Below are 17,035 nucleotides of genomic sequence, written 5' to 3' on the forward strand. Positions count from 1 at the left end.
TGAGTTGGGGTTGTTCTGTCTGGAGAAGAGAAGGTTCCAGAGAGAGCACTTCAATCTATTAAAGGCACCTGCTATACAGATGGACAGAGGCGTTTTATCAGCACCTGTAGCCACAGGTGAATGAGCAGTGGTTTTACACTTAAAGGTTTAGGTAGCAATGTAAGCAGTGGAACAGGTTACCCAGAGAATCTGTGGTTGACTCATCCCTGAAATTGTTCAAGGTTTGTCTGGATGTGTCTTTGATCAGCCTGGTTTAGTGGAAGGCCTTTGAAGGTGCCCCTAACTGAAACTATTTTGTGATTCTCTGTTCAGTTGTACCCCACTAAGAAAGTTTTTTTACCAGATATGCTTAATATCAATCTGATCCAGCAGACAGCTGCAGCACTGTTTAGATGCTTAAAGCATTATAGAAAAGGGCTGTGCCTAAAGTCACATATTTTAAGCTCTCAAATAATGTATGGTGAATTTAAAATATTATTTTTGTAACATCTATTGAATATTACTACTATGCATGTTATTATTATTGGTACTAATAATACTATATTGCTAAAACCTCAAAGCTTTTGGATAAATTGTATCTCAGTGATATTTTGTATTGTGTCCTACAAGTTTGGATTTTCCCAGAGGGCTTCAAAAATGATTTTATGCTGTTTCATCCCACTCTCTCTATAGTTACATTTAGGAATAGTTACTTTCCTTTCTCTTCTTTTCATCTATGCATTAGAGAATGGTATACGACTCTTCCCTTGAAACCCTGCAAGATGTAAAACAATGCGGAGTTCTAATGTGTTTGACACAGACAGACTTCAGCCTCTCCACCATCTGAAATCATGGAAATGTTCATCCCACTGGATACTCATCCCCTGCACATTGTCGACTGTAAGTGATGGTCACTGGAGAGGTACTCCATTCCTAGAATTTACGAGCTGTCATCACAAATTTGCCTTAAGGAGAAATTACATCTTTTTTCCAGGCTACACCAGTGCACTACCAAGTAATGATCTATTTAAAAATGAGATACACATGTTGAAAAAATCAGAATCCCTCACCGGATGGCAAAAATGCTTGTAAGTTCTTCTGAAGCAGGCAAGTTTATTGTCTGTGCCACTGCTAGCATGCGGAGTATACCAAGCTGTATAATGTGAGAAATACAAAGGCCTGCACAGGTTAAATCTAAAATCCAACCTTTTATAGACAGTTTTTCTATGTATTCAAAGTATTCTGATTCTTTTGAAGAATTTCTTTACAACTGGTTGAAGAGCTTTAGATATATGTCATGAAATATCTCTGTGTTTTATTTTAGTTAGTCTTCAGTACTTTCTTCATCTTTTGAAGTCAGAAACACTGAATGTCCTCCTGGTAAGAATTATGCATGGCAAATGAAGGAGTACAAACAAAGCTGCAGAAATCTTAGTCTTAGCAGAGTGCCAATAGATTAAAAAAGCGTTAAAAGAAAGCATTATTGTGGGATGTTATATTGACAAATTCTTCATCATCAGTGGATGTCTATCAATCAGCCTCTTAGGTAAGAGGCTATCCTGAGCTGGGTATTTCTGGTTTTTACTGGTAACTAATAAAAAATGAATAAATAGAAAAGATTCTCCCTTCACATTTCTTCATGTTTGCTGATGTTATTAAATTTTTCCTCATAATCCAAACAAAGCTTTAGAATTAATTTGACCTTATAAAAAAATTATCCATGTAATTTTCAGTCTGCTAATTACAATTGGTATAAGATTTAAAAATTCATATTACAGGCTCTTAAAATATTTTCTTTTTAGAAGTATATATGTACTTTTAGGTATATATGCAGTTCTTATCTACTCTAAATTTCCAAGGAGCAGGTTTAGAGTACTTCTCTTGTAATCATGGTCTCTTCTGCAACTTGCTTAGGAAGGGAGCATCTGTTTTGCTTACAAAAATTCACATGTTGTCCTTAAAAAGAATGGTAAACATATTTTTGAGGGACTGAGCTTCAGCTGACCTTGTCTTTGAAATTTTAAATACTAGAATTGCACAGTACTTTTGTTTGTTTTTTTTTTTTTTAATGAACATGCAGTCTGCCTGGAGAAATAGTCTTTAAAAATAAAGTATTTAGCAATTATTTTTTGCTAAAACTCCTAAATTCTTAGATAAGAAATTTAAGAGTGCAAGGATAAAATGGAATCTTGAGTCACAAATAATATTTATTGCTGTATCTTTTAATCTATCAATTTAGTTATTAAGCTTATATGTTAGAAAAGACAGATGTAAGTTTAGATTTTCATCTAGACTTCAGACTTGATCATACTAAGAAAACTTGATCAAGCCTAGGCATTTCACAATTTATCATCTACATTCATCCTTATTCCAAATTAAAAGTAAGTTTATTGCAAGGGAAAAGAGATTATCAAATTTCAAAACATCTGAAATCAGAATGAAAACAGAATAGAATATTCACATGGAAAAATTAACTTAACTATTTGAGCACCTAGCATGGGCTTAGTTTATGAGCTAAAATTCAAAGAAATGAGGCAAAAAGTCATCTTTTGAATCAATTTGTGTTTGTAAATTTTTCTTTAAATCTTTTAGACAAATAGATTATTTACAAATACTTTCAAAAGTGATTTTCAGTATTTTACTTTGTGGGAATTAAACTATTATTTCTAACTCTTGTTTGTTTGAGAATGTTTGAGACAAAGCTTACTACTTTTTATTTTAAATCACATTAATTTACTTAACCAGTACATGCAGTGGTGAAACTAAAGCATCTTCACCAAGAGGTGTAAAAACAACCAATTTTAAGAGAAAAGATTTTTTTAAAAAAATAGAATGAAAGAAAGCGACAGCTTTTATTACAGATTGAGCATCAAAATACTCAGCAAAGCATTCTAGGATATCACCTTTGCATTATTTCTGAAAAGAAAACCAAGATTTTTTTCAGAAAGTGTAAAAAGTAATTTTATAAAATGTATTTTTGGTGTTTTGATATTAGTCAAGCTCCTGCCAGAAGCAAAATTTCACTGCTGTGTTAAACACCCGAAAATAGAGGGGTTTATCAATGACTGTGTTATCAGAGCTTCACTTCAGTCCTGCAAGGGGTCTTATTTATATGGATTTTAAGTGAAACATGTACTGTTCTACATGGAAATATGTCACCAGACTCCTGGTAATGGAACTATATTAAAAATAACTAGATCGTGAAAAATCAGAATTCTATGTCTTGCGGTAGATCTTGCTTCCCCAATCCCTTACCACTCTGAGAAAAACACAAAGATGCTTTTCTTCTCACATACAGTACACGTGATTTATATCAAAATTCAATCATGCTCAATTAGCACTCAAAATTTTCCAATAATTATGCTGAAGGCAACACCAGCACACACAAAGCGCTAAGGGAGTGAGAGACTAAGCTGTGCATAAATTCACTAATAAGAGAAAAGGTCACAGGCTGATATTACTGAAATTTGATTAGATTTTAGATCCACATGTTAGAAATCAATGTTTTTTTGGCTTGGGCACTTCTGCTGTGCCATTCTCCAGAGCCCTGTGTCTAATCAGAGGCTGTACCAGTGTTGGATCCTCTCCTGGGCACAAAGCAAGAAATGAGTGAGGCTTTGCAGGACAGAGCAGACAGGCTCTGCCATTCCTGTGCTAGGTGGTATGGGGAGCTGAAAGGGAAAAGCTGTAGCTACAGCTGTGAAGTGAAAGAACTGTCATGTTGGTCAATGCCCACAGGAAAGGCAAAGCCAGTGCTGGGGATTTTATGGCTCTTTGATAGCTTCCAGCAGCAGTCTAGTGAAACCAGGATGAATCTACAAAGGGCTCTTCACACAAACACTTCTGCTGAGTGGCTACAAATATGGGAGCTACAACCTGAATTTAATCCCACAACTAAAAAAGCCCCCAAAACAGGTTTTAGATATATGCTGTTCCTATAATGTGAAAACTGACAGATAACAGAAAATAATGAGAGCTTCTCAACTCTCTTGACGATCCATACGTCCCATATGTTGTTCTGGGCATGAGGGGAAGCCTGTCAACTCCCACTGCCCTACTTGTGTTGCCTCTGCATGTTCAGCTGAACAATCAAACAGATTGTCAGATGTATGGCACTGAAGTAGCAGCTTTTCATGGAAGAAGAAAGCAAATGATCAAATGATAAAAATGTAAATATGAAAAAAATTACTTTCCAATTGGAATTCTTTCTGACTTGCACCATCAAGAGAATGTATTATATCAATGCAAAATGCATGAGGCAGAAGAGAGGATTAGGCTTATGATGCTTGGGAAAAAATCATCAATTAGGGAACAAAAATGAAAAAGAAAATTTTTTCCTGCAGTGAAAGCCTCACCTGCTTTGCCAAGACTTCCTTACATTGTTGAAAGATCAGAACCAGCTAATCTGAGTGTAAGCCCTATGGCAAGGGGGTCTGGAGATAAGTGATGTATTGTAGTTCTTATTTTGGGACATGGAGAGAGAAGCAATGACAGATAGGACACAATAAATAAAATATATATTCATTGTTGCAAACAGAAAAGAAATAAAACTGCAAAAGTCAGTCTAAAAAAGCAATCTTCTTCTCTGGTTACAGTTTAAATGTGGAGCAGGATTTGGTCAGATAATTTCTTCTCCCTGAGGCTGAGTTTCTTACAGGAAAATCTGATTTTTGTTCAGAAATAGCAGAAGTGGTCAAGCACTTGAATCAACTGACATAGCTTAATATACAATTAAACCAAGAGGCTGCATAGCAGAAATAAGTAATTGTGGTGTTCGTTCAACTAGAATACTCTGGATAAAGTAAAGCCTGTATTGCCAAACATTGCCTTTGCTTTTATTTTATTTATGAAGGAGATGATACAAAAAAGCATATTTTTGTAAATGTTTTCTTGGATTCGCTACTGAACCACTAGCAGGTTGGACTACAGTCAAGCTACTTGAAGGTATGCTTGAGATAAAGACACTTGTGTGTATTATAATGGCTGAATTATACGAGGAATATTTTAGCTATTCTACAAGACTCTGCAGACCAAAGTTCTACTTTAATTATCTACTCCTAACATCAAGCTAGTGGTGCCACCTGGGCCTCATGCTTTAACAAAACACTTCCAAAATTCTACCCACCTTAAATTGGTAACCTGATGTTAAAAACAAAAATATGTGAATAGAGGAAAAAATAAGGTTTATATTTGAAGAACAATATATTAACATCATATGGAAAATTAAAAGAATTAAAGTGTCAGACACATTAATGTTAAAAACTTTAGAGTATTCCTTCAGCTCCTGCTGCAAAACCTTTAAAGGCTCACTGCACCTCTTTATTCCTCCATAATGTACAGACTCAACTTCTGGAACCCGGACCTCAACTAAATAATTTCTGACCTGGTTTTTTATTCCTGACTACAGTCAGCTCCTTACAGAGACAGATTTATAGTTCCTGAGACAATATCTGTAAACAAATATTTTAATATTTTAAAAGCCATTATCCTTAGATTTACCTTTTGTGTGTGTATGTGGACTACTTCATTATGTTCTTTGTGTTAAGGATTTTTTTTATCAGACCTGAGGCGACACTAACTAATGCAGTAGAGCGGTAAGATTTCAGAAGATAGAGATTTTTGTTTCTTTTTTTTGGTGATGGACAGGAGGGAAAACCCATCACTTCTTTTTGCTGGCTGCCAGCTTGCTTAAATTTCTGACATTACAATTGAGAGAGATGTATTATGTTCATTAGGAAACATCATGAAGCCATGCCTTCTGTTTCATTTTTAAACCTCTGACGTCAAAGAACACAGAGAATAAATGATCCATCAGCAAAACTCTGATAGTTGTTTGCTCTGTCTACCTGACATATTGGCCAAACAAGTACACATTTACTATTTCCTTTTTTATGCATTCACAATTCTCTCCAATGCAGTTATGAAGTATTGCAGTGACTCTCAGTTTTTGGCAAAGCATTTGCTGGAAGTTCAGAATCAGAACTTGAAGTAACATCCCCATGCATTTACTCAAGTGTACCTGGAGCACAACAGAAAAACCTCTTAATTCTTTGATCGTGATTTGGCACGTGTTCTGTTGGCAAAACTAAGGCAAAAAATTTTAATTCTGGGACACTTCAGGGGAATTAGAGCAGCAGGCTGCTGAGTTTTCCTGGCAGGTTGGAAAAGCTATGGAATGGTTTATCTCCTACAAGATAGTTCATTGTAACCTAAGTATTTGTCCTAAAAAATAATAATACATTTTCATTTAAAACGCAGATATTTCATCATATCTCTTTTAAATAACATAATAAAAGGTAGAAGAGCAACCACATTTCTTCCTTGCAATTTGCATGCTAATTTGATTTTTTTTATTTTAAGGTTGCTTTCAAACTCCAGGCTACTGGTTGGGACTTTTTTTAAAAAAAGATATCTTGTTAAATATATTTATTTAAAAAAAAAAAAAAAAAAAAAAAAAAAAAGGGAGAAAAGAAGGAAAAAAGCTAATGTTCCTCCAGTTTCTGACTGATTGGTAGGAGAGTTCATGGATGTCTACAGATATTCATCGGAAGAGTTAAAGTTAGAAGATGTGGTCGAAGAAGATGTAATTCTTTCTGCCGGGCCTTGTGTCAGGGCAGCCTGCACTGAGTCTTCTGAAGCTTCTTATCAGATGAATCTGCTGTAGTAGAAGTCCAAAGGAAAATGTTCTTCATTTCAGGGTGACGCTTGTGACAAAAATTCTGCTGATTCAGACATGCAACCTGCTAGATTCCATCTAAAATGAGCAGAAGAATACTCACTGTAAAGCATGCTTCAAACTACAATTTTTCTATTTTGTTTTAATATCTGAGGACAGGGAGTCCCTGTCAGGCCCTCACCTTTAGCGAAGTGTGACCTGTGGAAACAGCTTTTCCTGGTAGGCAATTCTGTTTCAACTTCTGCTTGTGTTTTCTCCTCCTGTGTCTGCCTGCCCAGGTGCCAATTGAGACTCCTAAAGCTGAAAATGCTTCCAGGTTTGTTATCTAAATCTCTTCAGAAGTTCCAGTTTCTGTTCCAGGTTCCTAAGCTGATGGTAATTTAGATGTAGTTTGTTTCAAGGTAAGCTTCACAGAGCTTGTTAAACTTGTTATGTAGCTCCTTTTGGCCGCTAGAAAAGTATAATCAGGGCGAACACAAGAATTTGAACACTGGCAATCCTCTTTTCAAATACTATTAACATCAAAGCTATTAGCAAACACTTGCTGTAATCATTTCCTTCATGTTTGCTTCCTGATACCTTTCATGTGCCTCTAACTTTCACTACCATTTCCTTTATCAATCACTGGATGCTTTTTAAAATTTCACTTCCTGCTTAAAGCACAGAGATGAAAAAATAGCAAAATCATGTCACCATACTATTTTAAGCACAAACTAATTTTGAGATTTGTTTTCCAAACTGAGACTGATTCTTCTCACTCACATGTCTTCCTGTCATATCTGTCATTCATTTCATTGTGGTATACTGTCCCTGGATAAAATGCATTAAAGAGTGGCATGGGGAACATTATAACTCAGGATTAACTGTAACCATTTTCAGCGCTGTACAAGTTTTTATGGACCACTTGAGGATTCTACACAGAGGATATTACCTGAAGTCAGGCAGCATTCCAATCTGTATTAAGTATTACAGAATCACAGAATCATTAAGTTTGAAAAAAATTTCCAAGATCACCAAACCCAACCTTTGCCCAAATGTCGCCATACCAACTAAACCACAGCACTATGTGCCATGTCCAGGCATTTCTTGAACATCCCCAGGGATGGTGACTTCACCACTTCCCTGGACAGTCCATTCCAGTGCAGAACCACCCTTTCAGTGAAGAAATTCTTCCAATCTGAACATCTCTTAGTGCAGTTTGAGGCCATGTCCTCTTGTCCTGTCACCGGTAGAGAGTGATAAGACCTCCCCTGGGCTGCTAAACAACCCCAGCTCTCTCAAACACTTCTCATAAGACTAGTGCTTCAGGCCCTTCCCCAGCTCCATTGCCCTTCTCTGGACTCACTCCAGCACCTCAGTGTCTTAGAGTGAGAAGTCCAGAACCGAACACAGGATTAGAGGTGCAGACTCACCAGTGCTGAGTACAGGGGGACAATCACTACCCTGATACTGCTGCCCACACTATTGCTGATCCAGCCCAGGATGCCACTGGCCTTCTTGCCCCCCCGGGCACATGCTGGCTCCTGTTCAACCACTCTTGACAAGCACCCCAAGGTACTTTGTCACTCAGCAGATTTTCAGCCACTCTGCTCTATCTTAAGGATTTCTAGAAGACTTATACCTCCATCAGTGCAAACAGAAAGAATGCAATGCATGTACGTAAAATTACATTTTTTTAAAAAAATAAAATATATTCTGAAATAAAAGACAAATATATTATGCTCTTTATCCCTTATGGTCACAACATACATAATGGTATTAAACCAGGTAATTTTGCTAGATTTCTTTTTATCCTCAGCATCTATTTTGCATTAGACTTTGATGGTGTTTGCATGCTTTCTTTCTAATTATGTGATCTAATGCAAAACCTTAGAATCCCATAAAGTATTCTACATAATTCAGCTTCATTCTGAAGTAACAAGTATTACAGTTTTGGGTGAGGCAATTAAAATAAGTAGAATGAAAATTTTATAGGCATGGTTTTCTTAGACACCTGTCATGAACTTGGCCTTTTACAAAAATTGGTTTTAAGAACATGGAACAAGACAGGGACATGTTTATGTTAATGCAGACAAGCAGCTATTACAAAGGTTGGGATTAAAGGTTTGGAGCAGAGTAAGCATGATGCTCTAAGGTTAGTTTTAAAGACTGTCTTTAAATTACAACACTCTTTGGCTTTATTGAACTTGTACTTTTGCTATATTGACTGCATTGGTTCTCTTTCTCTTCCTGTTTTCCTATCTGACACTCCCCAGGTGCTGTGGAATCACAACATGGCACAGTAACAGATGGTGATGCTACTTTAGTTTAATCTCAACATATAAATATGGAGCTCTCAAGGAAGAATGCCTTGTCATTTAAAAGACGCACTTTTCATGTACGAGGGGTGATAACAGTTAACTCTTTTATCTTCTGTATGAACCATTAAGGGCAGAGTCGGCCTTTGCAGAAAACAGATGGCTATGAAAATAAAACATTCAATACTGCTAAGTAAGTTTGAAAGAGCTTGTTGAATATTGGTTTTACTTGACTTTTTGTTGGTGGTTGTTTTGGTTTTTGTTTTTTTTTTTTGGTTTGGTTTGGTTTGGTTTTTTAATTTAAGTTTCACCATCCTCTCTTCTTGGTGTTTGTAAAGCGCATCCCGTTCTTCACAGGTAGCAGCTACTTCCATGACTTCCATACACAATTTGGATCTGTGGTATCCAGTGGCTATACAAGCCCCCTTAATATAGTTAATCTAGCTCTAGGAGGTGGTGTGGGTTTCCATGAACTTAGACAGACATATTGTTGTTTATCTTCTTGTTATTTTAACCACAACTAAACATTACTTCTCACAGGACAAAACATTACCCACAAACCACAAGACTGTCAATTACAGCAATTACAACAACTGGAATTAGAACAACCTGCCTCCAGTGCATTCCTAAATAAGGATCTAAATGTCAGCTGTTATTTCTATAATTTCTATCCACTTCGTTTGGGAACACTGGTAGGATATTGCGTTTAAATTGTAACTTCATCCACGCTGCAGAAGATTCTTGCTTGAGGTAATTTGGCTCACCTCAGTTGAAGATAATATTACTCTGATGATTTACTGGAGGTTCTATTCCAAAGTCACATTAATTTAAGCTGTGGAGAAAATTACTGTATTATCCCAGAGGAAACCAGGGGACAGGTCTCAGCTCTGGAATTTATTCCAAAATAAAACTTAAAGCAGTTTAATAGCAGCATAAACTCCTTATCATTTCCTTCCAGCACTATTAAAAAAACCCAAACCCTAAAATAGCTTTTTTTTAGTTGATTTCCACATAGAGGTTTCCACTGTGCAGACATAGGATGCTAAAGACTGAGATGTTGATGAATAATGATGTATGCACCTAAATCCACCTTACCTATGTATGACAAATCTTAATTTGAACCAGGCACCCACCACAGACATGGCCTTATACTCTTGAGATTCATTTAAATCACAAATTCACACCTGTTTAATTTCTCCATAGTTTTATATGAGTTTTAATCACACACTACAGTTACATGTATTTAAAATTGTGATAGAAACATTCAGGACAGTACTGCACTCTGTTATGCCCATTGTTTTGCATCCCCATACAAAAGGTCTATTTCATTCAGTTAGCCCCTCAATATCTTTTTATTTTTATGTAGTCTCCATATAGGAAAACACACACACATATGTGTATGCAATAACGCATATATTCCTATATATGCAGGTGAGTTTTTCTTTTTAATAATTGGTACATAAAAGAATAATATGTTTCCATAACTTCTACCTTTTTAATATCTTCATTCACCACTCTAAAGATACTGTTATTGCTGAGAATGAAGCCGATCAGAGTGTTTTTTTCATGTATTTTAAGCAAGTAACAGCCAGGAAAAAAAATATTAGAAGGTTTTTTAACGCAGCAAATAACTCAAAATCTAGAATTATTTCTATTCATATTTCTCTCCAGTCTTTACATTTTATCTCCAAATAGAAAAACATTTTCATGACATGTATGTATTTGGAAAGAATAATTTTTTTGTTATTTTCATTAGCTCTATATGTGTTGAATGACCAATTATTTTGGGTTTGTTTTGTTTTGTTTTGTTTTTTAATTCTTTTTAACAAAGAAATTCCAATGATGCCTTTGAGAACCTCAAATGTACTTGATAAATTGTTTGACATTGCAGTGACTGGATGTTAAAAACCCACAAGAAATATCCTGTGATATTAGAAAATTATACCAATAGATATGTTAGAAATCAAGAAGATAAGGAACTACAAAGGTTTTTCAGTTTCAATGAGAGCATAAGACTGGGTAATTTTGCTGAGAGAGTTTCACTCCCTTGTCGCCAATACCCCCTGTTTTTCTATGGTAAAGAAAGAGCTTCAATCTGGACACACACTCTGGTATCCTCCTGTGGTAATAGACAAGGTCTGGTTCTTTCTTCTCTCCCTCTTTCTATTATTTATTCATAAATAAATATTTATTCATTCAAGAAACAACTTGTGACAGAGATGGAACAAGAAAATTGAACTTCAAATTTCTTCATTCTGAGCCACTTATATGATCTGCTGTTCAGTTCATCCTTTCCCCTTTCCCCTTCACTTTTGTTCCCCCGAAAGGGTCTATAGATTCTCCTTGAAATCAGTCTGTTTCTAGAAAACATGATCATTGCAGTAAAGTAGTCACATGGGAGAAGAAAGTTATCATCTCTAGTGTTAACTGAAGTATAATGAATTATTGAAGAATGATTCACTAAATTAAAAGTGATGTATTATGCTGAAAAACTGTTTGGCCAGCTTTGCTCATAAACCTAAGATTTAAGGTAGGAATTATTTTTCTTTTCAATTGTCTGTACATTCATCATGCTAAATACACATTCCATATTGAACACCTGGATCCAAAAATGTATCTATTTGTGACTTCAAAGTTAGTTAACTTGTTCTAAAATATATTTTCTGAGCAGAACTCGAATCTATTATTAAAACAATCATTTACACTCAAAGAGAACAGTTTCTCTGAGGATATCATTCCTATACAAGCAAACATCCCTTCAGAGTTCAAAGTCAGTTTTCAGCCACTTACAAGCTTGGACAGAGAACTGCTTTCACTACAAAACTCCATAAGGGCACTTCACATCCTGGGTCATTGCAATTCACAAAGTGCTTGCTTGCACAAACTCGGTGTAAGGCACACCATGGACTTGCAGCAACTATCAACCCTTGAGAAGGAGCCTGTGGAAGGGCAAAACACTGAGCCTTGGCACCATTTCCACGAACACTGGATCACCAGCCTCCTCCACCACCCTCCACAGAAGCTCCTTGATATAGAGATATTCCACCTTTTTAAATTTTATTTTATTTATTTATTTTTAACATAAAAATAATCTCCCAGGGGAAACAAGTACCTTTGTCAGAGAGTTCCTCACAGTGAAAGTGATTTCATTATTTTTTGATTTTCTGGTAGGGCCATGATATTATATTGATTTCTTTCAGTATTTTCTGTAGTAAAACCTATACTTTTATCTAGCTCTTTTTCATGCCGAAGTTGATCATAAAATTCTTATGCCCTTTGAAATATTCACAGTACTGCTATGTGTTAAGACCTTCCTTCTTTGTAACAAAATAGGTCCTTAAAGCACATTTTGCCTCTGCTAAGTTTTCTTGTACCTCAGTCCTTTCTTTCTGGTTATAATGAAACTATGCCGTAGACCTTTGTGTGAAGAGATAAAGAATATGAATAAACATTATAAGCTAGGAAAGTTAATGAACATTCCCAAGTCTCCTTAAAAAACCCTAACAAACCAAGCAAAAAAACACCACAGGAAAACAAAACCCCCAAATCTGGCAAGTTTTATATATTTTAGGCTGTTTTCTGATCAATTTTCATAGAGCTTTTTTTCCCTAAGAAGAAGAGGAATTATGTATTTTCTGAATTGAAAGATGATTAAATTCTAATGCCTTTAAAGAGAAACACAGTCTTCCAGTTTGAGTCTTACTTTTTTCCCCTTTTAACAGCTGGTGGCTGAACTATCTAAAACAGACACCACTATTCATCATTGTTGAACAAAAAGAACCAACCAAAAAAAATGAACAAACAAAAAAAAATTTTGCATCATCACCTAGAAAATTTCATCAGCCTACCCAGAAAGTAGGAACCTAAAAGGTTTCAAACCACAGATTTTTTCCATATAGTTAAAATTTTACGAGGCAATGAACAGGGAAAAGGAAAATAATAAATCTTTTGGCTCTTTTGCATTCCAGTTTTGTAAGCTCTAATTATTTTAGTAGTAGAGTTAAATCTCTAATAATACATATATGCCCTAATGAATCAGCTAAGCTCTTAGGAACTGCCTTTTAGGGAAGCACAACACTGTAAATCTCTGACATGTACCATATGCACAATAAAAATAAACTATAAAAAGCTTCTGTTTAGTGCTACTAACAGCAGCAGCTCTAAAAGGGGTGCGGATGAAATGGGGTCACAGTCTTCACTCAGCAATCATCAGAAGCTGCTGGCTGTGGGAGGAAGCAGCAATTAGGGAAGGGAGCAGCAGGCAGTGCTCCGTAGTTGTACAGAGTATTGTGCTTACCAGAGGCAGAATGCCTCCCAGAGTGCCTGCTGGAGGAACGTGAATCCACACCATTCCCAGCATGGCCCAGTACCTTAAAGGCTCAGTTAAGCCCTTACTGATTTCTGGAGGCACAAAAATGAAAATAGATTAAAAAAAAAAAAAAAAAAAGAAGTTAAAAAAAAAAAAAGTGTTCCAAACTTTTCTTTTGGTGTTGACTTGCTTGAAAATGAAGTTTTTCAAAAAGCACCCAGGGAGAGGCAGGCTTCAAAGCCAGACAAGATACTTTCCAAAAAAATGTGATGAGCAAAACCACAGCTTCTTTGACAAGATCTCTATGTGCACTAGAAAAGCTGCAGAGCTGTTAAATAACAAAGTTTGGCCAACTCGAGTCTTGGATGATAAGAAATAAACTATGGGAGTGCCAATCTCCAGGGGAAAGAAATTTTTAAAATAATTTTTAAAAAAGGACAAGAAAAAGAAAAAAAAAAAAAGAAGAAGAAAGGACTCTTCTGTGAACCAAAGACAACAAAAAGAATTTTCACAAGTGAATATTCAAAGGGACTTGAAGAAAATAAGTGGAGCTTTCTCTTTATAGAAGAAGAGTTGGCAGAAATTGATAAGCAAAATATGAGCTTTCAGTGATGATGGAAGTTCTTCCCTAAAAACAGAGTTCTGTTTTTAAAAGAAATCGCTGGTATTTAGTCCTTGCTTTTTGGTCCAGTTGGGAACACAAAGCTTGTATCTTCATTGAATATTATAAGTAATCAAGCATAATCTGTGTTCACCTATTAAACTATAGAAGATCACTGGTCGTATGATTTTTTTTTTTCTAATATGTGACACACATCAGCTATGGAACAGATGCTGAAGTTGTCTTTTACTACATCTTATGAATAAATTCATTGTGTTTAGAAGTTCAGATTCGGCTCTTTATAACCAGAAATCAAACACTCAATGCGTTCATTTAAAAACTTTGAAAAAATAACCCAAAATTCCATTTTGAAAATCTCCTCTCTCTTTTTAAAAATTACTTAACTACAATGTTAAATATGCTTTGGCAGACACAAAAAAAATATTTTCACAGTAGTAAATGTGGTTTAGAAAAACATAAAAGATGATATACTGGACACCACAGATACCACTACTGAATAAAACACAATTATTGAATAAGTGTTTCTACAGGTAGTAAACCATTCCATGAACTGCAGTCTTCTATTAAAGAAAACAGACTTTCAGCATGTATCATTCACAGAAAAAAAACTCTTGCCTACTACCACCTTATAATACAACAGCTACTATACAGGAATGGTCACATTGCTCACACAGGATAAATCTAAATACTTACAATTCTTTTTTTCTGTTTTTTTTTTTTTTTTTTTTTTTTTTTTTTTTTTTTTTGTTCACATATAGCCAAAATCTAAACTCAAATTAAAAAAAAAAAAAATCTAAGGGAAATTCTGTGCAAACAGTAAGGGAAAACAAAATAATTTAGAATTAAATATTGTTGAGTTAATTTACATATGACACAAACATTGATGGTATGATAAATGAGGAATGCAACATGATGGAGTGAACTTGGTAAAAAAGCCCATCCGTAGAAAAATATTTTTATTTCATGAAATGCAAAGTGATATAGACAGACAAGAAAAATTCCAGCCCTGAGTACAGAATGGTTTAAGGGAGGGAACCACCTACAAGAAAGCAAAACCTCTAGAGATTACTAGCAGTCTCAGAAGAAATTAATGTGCCAACCTAATGATGATTAGGTGGGGAAGCCTAACATAATCCTTGACAGGATAAATGGAAATCCCAAATAACAGTGTGAGAGTGGCCATGAAGATGATTTAACACTGCAGTACCAGTGTTATGCTGGTATGCTGAAAAAATTGCAAGAACAGAAATCCTCTAACATAAAAACAGGGCAGAGCATTTTGATTGTTGTGGGTAGGATTGTTGTAAGGCTACTTTTATGCATCATCCTCAAGTGAAAGTTATGCTTGCCTTAATCAGGAAACAGCCAAAGTGGTATTTATTTCTAATGGCACTAACCAGCTATTCCTGGGCACCAACCAAGTGAATTTCCATGATGTAAGCTATGGTTTTCTGCTAATGGCCATCCTGCTGTATCATGAGCTCCAGTGTTCTCCTCCAAAGTTGTCTTAGATTTGTGACTAGACTGCACGTCTGATCATAGAACAAGGGTGTCCTAATTATGCCCTCTTGTCTCGCAGGACCAGGAGTGCGAATGATGAAAAAAGTAAAGTTTCTCCTAAACTGGACAGCCACAGCATTCTGCACCCTGCTTTTGATTCAAACAATCTAGTCACAAACTCTCTTATCTCTCATAAAAAAAAAAAAAACACCAAACAAAAACCCACAAAAAACCCCAACAACAAAATACAAAAAACAAACCCCAAAAACTAACACCCCCCCCCCCCCCCCCCCCCGCCAAATTTGTCATCCTTTCTTTTTAGAGGCCAGCCTGAGAAGTGATAACGTCAGACATATTGTGACCTACCAGCTTTGGCTAACTTCTGTCTTTAACACCTTTTTTCCTTAGCAAAGGGAATGAGGAATGTGTGTGCCAGCCTGCCGAGCTTTCTGTTAAATCTGGTTTTGCTCCTACCCCACCATTGAGCCAGTGCAACTCGCAGGGGCCAGCTCTGTACACCTGAGCAAGTGGAAGATGGAAAGCTGAGCTCAGCCTGTAATTTGGTCCTTTCATGCTAAAAAAAGGATTTTGTGTAGGGGGAAAAAGAAGTATGGAGAATGTAATATTTTCATCTTTCTCTAGAGTATCTTTGAATACATATTTGGGAGTAAGAGCTTTGTTTGGCAAGCATTGAAAAAGTTACTTAATAAAAGATTGACACTGAGTGTTATGTTCTGGTTTAGGGTTTCTCCCAAGGGGAAACATTATTTGGCAGCTCACTATCTCTTATTCAGAGACTGGAGACTTTGAAGAAAGAAGATACCTGTACAGAGCTGCTGTGACTTCTGACCATTTTAATTCTCAGTTTTTCACAAATCAAAAACTCAGAACAGCAAGAGATTACCTTTTGAGAACTATTTCCCTGTTATGCAGTCAGATGTCAAAATTCTTCAAAATGAAGTGTTGTTTTCTCAATCTAAAAAAAATTTCAGGAGCATTCCATTTCATGGATGCAAGACAGTGTTTATCTTTCACTAACATCTCATCAAGTGAGCAGCAAGAGATTGCTTCTCTTTTCCTCAGTCTTCTGGAGTTAGATAAACTTGATATTTATTATTCACACTGCTCTTTTTAAACATAAGGACTAAGTAGATTTCTCTGTGTACTGCATCCTGACTGTTTTAAATGTGTGTTTTACCAGCCATTCAATGTTTTCTATGCATTTCATAATTACTTCTGTTGCCTGAAAATCTCTATGCAAAGCAAATGATACTGATTTTTAAAATTTATCTTCATAAACAGAGTATCTTCTGTTCATTTGATATTAAAATGCCCATAAGATTTGCCATATGGAGCAGAATCTCCTAATAAAGGAGCAAAAATTATGATAAACTGGTATTTTGGGACAAAAATGTTCTCTGTGATAATTTAAGAGGTGATATGATCTAGTGGCCATCTTTATGTGATTGGAATGAACTTCCACCAAAGAACAATATTCTAGAAGATAAAACCATCTCCCATGTGCCAGGACAGGAGAAGTTTAAGATAATTCAGTCATCTCAAATCTAAAATGTATATTTTAAACTGTTTGGGAATTGTGCCAAATCAGCAGTGTATTTATCACTTCTTCCATCATTAGAGTGGTTTTAGAA

The 17,035-nt window shown here is 35.7% G+C and overlaps 1 long non-coding RNA gene across 2 annotated transcripts; it reads left to right on the forward strand.

Moving 5' to 3' along the window:
- The first annotated feature begins 142 nt into the window (after window positions 1-142).
- Window positions 143-1,542, forward strand: LOC136302087 (uncharacterized). 2 transcript variants are annotated; one of them, XR_010724001.1, is made up of 4 exons: window positions 143-221; window positions 725-879; window positions 951-1,067; window positions 1,304-1,542. It is a non-coding gene; the product is annotated as an uncharacterized lncRNA (long non-coding RNA). The 2 variants fall into 2 exon arrangements; XR_010724000.1 differs by having other exon boundaries at window positions 974-1,067.
- Window positions 1,543-17,035: the final 15,493 nt, after the last annotated feature.

Source organism: Chamaea fasciata, unplaced genomic scaffold (genome assembly GCF_029207755.1).
Source record: "Chamaea fasciata isolate MVZ Bird 193981 ecotype frontalis unplaced genomic scaffold, bChaFas1.0.hap1 SCAF_1, whole genome shotgun sequence".
In the NCBI taxonomy this organism is placed as follows: Eukaryota; Metazoa; Chordata; class Aves; order Passeriformes; family Sylviidae; genus Chamaea; species Chamaea fasciata.